Source organism: Gekko japonicus, unplaced genomic scaffold, assembly GCF_001447785.1.
Source record: "Gekko japonicus isolate JY-2015 unplaced genomic scaffold, Gekko_japonicus_V1.1 scaffold131, whole genome shotgun sequence".
In the NCBI taxonomy this organism is placed as follows: domain Eukaryota; kingdom Metazoa; phylum Chordata; class Lepidosauria; order Squamata; family Gekkonidae; genus Gekko; species Gekko japonicus.
In genome coordinates, this window is record NW_015167061.1 from 342,362 (window position 1) to 348,090 (window position 5,729).

Here is a 5,729-nt window from a genome sequence, read left to right on the forward strand (position 1 = left end):
TCTTCTCCTCCTCCTCCTCTCCTTCACCTCCTTCACCTCCTCCTCCTCCTCTTCTCCTCCTCCTCCTCCGAATAAAAATTTGTTGCTCTTAAAGACGCCACTTGGACTCAAGCTTTGTTCTGCTGCTTCAGACCAACATGGCTACCCCCCTGAATGATCTGTGAACAAAAAAGAAGACGCATGAATGTGATGTGGTGGCGTGGCCCACCAAAATTCACCAGCCTTCCCTTGGGAGTTACTTGCAGTGGGGCTCCTTCAGTTCTCCGCCAGCGCTTTGCAGTGTGCAGAACGCATTGCCCAGAATGGCGTGCAGGGTGATCTGTTTGTGTCGTGTATCATCCAGATCACAGAACTGAACTATCCTTTGCTGTGCTTCCTTCTCCGCAGAAAAAATATACATCATGAGAGCCGACACGGTGATTGTGGGGTCCGTTTCGGAAGTGCCCCCTGGTAAGACCTCCCCAGCCAGAGGTGAAGAAGGCGTCTGTGGTGCCCAAGAAGAAGCTGAGGAATCGGAAGTGGACGTGCACTATCCCGAACAGGAAACGGAATTCTCTCCAGGAAGTGACATCACGACTCCTGTAGAGGAAGAGTGGGAGTTCCCCCATTCCATCCTGGCCAACGAGAAGCCGTTGGAGAGCCAGAAGGAAAGTCCCGGGGTAGCCTCCTGAGCTGCTAACGGATCATCGTGCGGGGAATGCTTTTAACAGGCACACGTTGACTTTTTGCCTTCAAAAACAACCCTACGAAGTATTGTGCTTGTGCCAGACAGGAGGCACTCACGTCACACTGAGAACTGGGAGCATATCTGACCACGGTTCTCTTTACTGTTTTATGGTGAGGTGTTCTTGTTTGGGGTTTTTGTTTATCGCTGACTGGGGACTCTGCATCACCCCCGAATACAGCAGGAAACCTCTCTCGAGGGAGGAGTTTTAAAGCAGATTCCCGTATTCATAACGGCTTGCAGAAACCCAGACGTAAAAGTTCTTTACAGTGGAATGTATTTCCAGGGTTTAAATCAATTTGGAAAATCCCTAAAGGGAACTTGCTAGATCAATTTATGTTATGTGTAGGTACTGGATAGAGAGAACTTTTTTCTCCTTTCCCCACAATGTTAGTAGTCGATGGGCAACAGATTCAAGACAAACAAAGACATTATTAATGTATGGACCTCATTGCCACAAGCCATGGTGAAGGCTTGGGTGGCTTTAAAGGGGGGACAGACATGCGCAGGGAGTGGCCGTTAATCGTGATGGTTAAATAGAACCTTCATGCTCCGTGGAAGTCTGTCTTTGAATACAAACTGCGGGGGGGGGGGGCAACATCAGAAGGAGGCTTTGGCCTCTGCGAGAACCTGGATGCTGGACCAGATGGATCACCGGTCCAATCCATGAGGGCTCTTCTTCGGCTCTTAAATATGAATTCTGTAGGACAGGAAGAGATGCCAGCCTCCAGGTGGGACCTGGGGATCCCCTGGAATGACAGCGCAGCTCCAGATTACAGAGCTCAGTTCCCCTGGAGAAAACGGATGCTTCGGAGGGTGGACTTGGTGGCATTGTACCCCACTGAGGTCCCTGTCCTCCCCGGGCTCCACCCCCAAATCTCCAGGACTCCCAAACTGGAGCTGGCAACCCTATCCCCCCATCCTCTGCAGGTAGTCAGGGGGCTCTGGAAACCCTGGAGATAGGTATCTCCAGGGGAGAGGACCAAAAAATAAGATGTTTTAAGCATGGCCAGCTGACGTTGCCCAGAGCTGACTCTAAATTCCTCAATAAGATTCCGTATTTTTCAAAACATCCCAGCATACTGAGAGTCAAAACATGGCCTGCTGACGTTGCCCAGAGTTGACCCTAAACTCCTCAATAAGATTCCGTACTTTTCCAAAACATCCCAGCATACTGAGAGTCAAAAAAATATCTGAAATTCCAGAAAGCTGTTAGTCGAACATCTGGCCCCTGTGAGAGCCAGTTGGGTGTAGTGGTTAGGAGCGCGGACTCTAATCTGGGAGAACCGGGTTTGATTCCCCCACTCCTCCCCGTGCAGCTGCTGGTGTGACCTTGGGTCAGTCACAAGTTCTTTCAGAGCTGTTGTCTCAAGGGCAGTTCTCGAGAGAGCTCTCTCAGCCCCACCTACCTCACAGGGTGTCTGTTGTGGGGAGGGGAAGGGAAAGGAGACTGTAAGCTGCTCTGAGACTCCGAGTGAAGGGCAGAGTATAAATCCAATCTCATCCTCCTCCTCTTCTTCGACAGAAGCTGCACAATATGGGGTCACTATCTACTCAGGGGGCTGTCCAGGTGTGCAAAAAATGTGACTCGGTCATGTAAGAAAGCAAGAAGACCCTCAAATACCGGCCTGGTGAGGGCTGAGCATGTTTGGAAGGGGCAGAATATTGAGAACAGCTAAGAATCCATGAAAGGAGAAAAGGGGAGCCGAAGAGAAATCTCCGCTTCAGGCGGCTGTGAGTCCATATTAGTCCGGAGGGAGTGCTCTGAGCGTGGGGTTTCCAAATTGCCTCTCCTCCTCCTCCTCCTCTGTGATCTGATTTTTGCCAAATGTCGAATCCGTGTGGGATTTTCAGTCTGCTGGGGAGGGGGACGGGACGGGTCTGCAAACTCATCTGAGCCTCTGGGCCCGTTTCCAGCTAGCGCGGAACTATTAAAAGTTAGTTCTCCTCGCTTGGAAATCTTAAACAGCCTCGTTAGGGATTGTTTACGAACGCTAAGGGAAAAATTTGCTCTCTGGGATGGGAATTACACGGCAGATGTTATCAGGCACCATAAAGCGCGATGGCCGTACGATGGCCGTTGGGGTTACTGATTAACGCCGCTTCCCGACGTCATTGGCCTTCCCTGGGGCCCGGTTGCTCCGAGACCAAACCCAGGGCCCGGTCTGCCTCTCGGGAACAAAGCCCCTTTATAAGAACTGCTGTCATGTCGGCCGGAGCGGTTTGCAAGGGGCTGACCCACGTCCCTGAAGCAACAGCTCTCGCCATGGAAGGTCCCGCGGACAGTCTGAGCATTGAGAACGAAGTCGGAGGGGAGGTGGAGGCGCCTGGGAGGGCTACGGAGGATGCCGCACAGTCCCAGAGTCCTGAGGAGCCGGCTCCAAAACCAGACAGCAGTCCACCAGACAAAGCTTGTGCCGTAGAACCGGCTGCTGCGTGTTGCCCCAATGCCACAGAGTGCCTGGCAGCAGAGGTTTCTCAGCCACCAGGAACGGAGTGCTCCACACACTCAGAGCCCCACACCTTGGGGACAGCGGGACTCCCCCAGCCTTCCCAAGCACCGGCCCCTGCGCCGTGCCCCCAGCGTACCCCCAAGGCCTCCATCGCCGAAATGGACTGCCTCATCTGTTTCAACCGGTACAGCCCTTCCCGGCTGCCGAAGCTCCTGGCCTGCCAGCACGCCTTCTGCGCCATCTGCCTGAAGCTCATCCTGCGGAACGAGGACCACACCTGGATCATCACCTGCCCGCTCTGCCGAAACGCCACCGTCGTTTTCGGCGGCCTCATCTGCAGTCTCCACGACAAGGAAGACGTCCTGGGCCGGCTGGACAGCCCTGACCCCGAGGCCGAGGTGCCCCGCCCGCCGCAGCCTGCGGACACGAGCCGGCGAAACCGCTGGTCCATCTCCGGGAGCCAAGACCCCCAGAGCAACCGGGCGGCTGCCAAGCGACTGGTGCTGCTCTTGCTGCTGGTGGTCATGCTCATTGCCTTTGTCCTCCCCTTCATGTACACGGGGCTGCTGAAACTGGCCCTGTGCGCCGCAGTGGTTTTGGGGCTCATCATATCCGCCATTCTCTGCTGCAATCCGAAGTGGAATTGCTCGGACTCCTTGTGGCTGCCATGGAGGAGAAAAGAGAGCCACGCCGTGTCTGTCGCCTGAAAAGACCTGGACCTCGGGATCACGAGAGATGTGCACGGGGAGGGGGACACAAAGGCCGGGACTCGTTGGGGTGACCCCCCCCCCGACAAGGTTGGGAGATGAGCAAGAGTGGAAGGCCCCTCCTCGTCTTGGAGATCATGGAGAAGAACGGGAAGGCTGGAGGACTGGCTGAGGCCTCCCATTCTTCAGCTCAGCGCCCGGATGAGCCAGACAGCACTGCCAGCCAAAACAGTCAGGGTGACGGGGGGTGGGGTGGGGGGGTGAAGGTAGGGGTAAGGGGCAAGGTTTATAAGATTATGCCTGGGATAGAGCAGGTGGAGAAAGAAGTACTATCCTCTCTTTCCCACAATACAAGAACTCGTGGGCACTCCATGAAATTGCTGAGCAGTCGGCAGGGCAGGCCCGAGGTGTTTCTGCGCCCTAGGCGAGGCACAGATGCCAACCTCCTGGTGGGGCTTGGAGACCTCTTAGCTGGCCTCTTGCTGGTCACTCTCTCCCCTCCCCGGGCAGCAGCGGCAGCATCCGAGGCAACATTCTGCAGGAGCCGTGTCTGCGGAGCCTCATCCGCTGCCGCCCCCCCCCCCGATTCGCGGCAGAGCCAAGCCAGGCACCAGTAGGCGGCAGCCCTGCCGGGGAGGGGAGCACAACTCGGGCCAGCAGGGGGGGTCTGGGCGGGCAGGAAGGGAGGAGAGGGGGGAGAGGGGGCACCCTGGCGGAGCCCCTGTGGCAGAGACGGGGGGATTTCTTGTGTCGTCCCCCGTTCTCTCTGCCGGGGGGAGGGCGGCACACGTGCTTGCAGGCGCTTCTGCCTGTGCTGGGGCTGGCACCGCCGGGCAGGGCAGGGATGGGGGGTGCGGGCGGGCGGCGCTATTGTCCTCCCCACCTGGCTGCGGCAGCGGCCAAGGAGGGCTCCTGAGTCCCGGTGGGACACATGGTTTCCGATCTCACCCGACCGGGCAGGTGGCAAAACACCCCAAGACACGTGGTGTGAAACTCAGAGACCTAAAGTGCTGCTAGTTATCACTGTGTGTCGTGCGCCCCTCCGCCTCAAACGTGCTCAAGTGGTGTGTGCCCCCCCCTGCTATGATGGACCAGCCGCTGCCACTGTGCCAGTGAGCAAACTTCGCCGCGGCTAGCAGGTTAATAGGGTAGGCGCCCTAGGGCCAGGAGGGGGCACCCTGGCGGAGCCCCTGTGGCAGAGACGGGGGGATTTCTTGTGTCGTCCCCCGTTCTCTCTGCCGGGGGGAGGGCGGCACACGTGCTTGCAGGCGCTTCTGCCTGTGCTGGGGCTGGCACCGCCGGGCAGGGCAGGGATGGGGGGTGCGGGCGAGCGGCGCTATTGTCCTCCCCACCTGGCTGCGGCAGCGGCCGAGGAGGGCTCCTGAGTCCCGGTGGGACACATGGTTTCCGATCTCGCCCGACCGGGCAGGTGGCAAAACACCCCAAGACACGTGGCGTGAAACTCAGAGACCTAAAGTGCCGCTAGTTATCACTGTGTGTCATGCGCCCCTCCGCCTCAAACGTGCTCAAGTGGTGTGTCCCCCCCCTGCTATGATGGACTAGCTGCTGCCACTGTGCCAGTGAGCAAACTTCGCCGCGGCTAGCAGGTTAATAGGGTAGGCGCCCAAGGGCCAGCCAGTCAGAGGCAGTGGCGGCAGCGGTCACCCGGTCAGGCCAAGGTGATGCGGGGCTTTTGGTGGGGGCTGGGGGGTTTTGGCGGGGGGCGGGTCCTGTTTGGGGCCCCTAAGGGCCGGCACGCTCTAGGCGAATACCTAGTTCGCCTAGCGGGTGAGCCGGCCCTGGCAGTCGGGTCAGAACAGATAAAAGGAAGTCCTTCTTCACCCA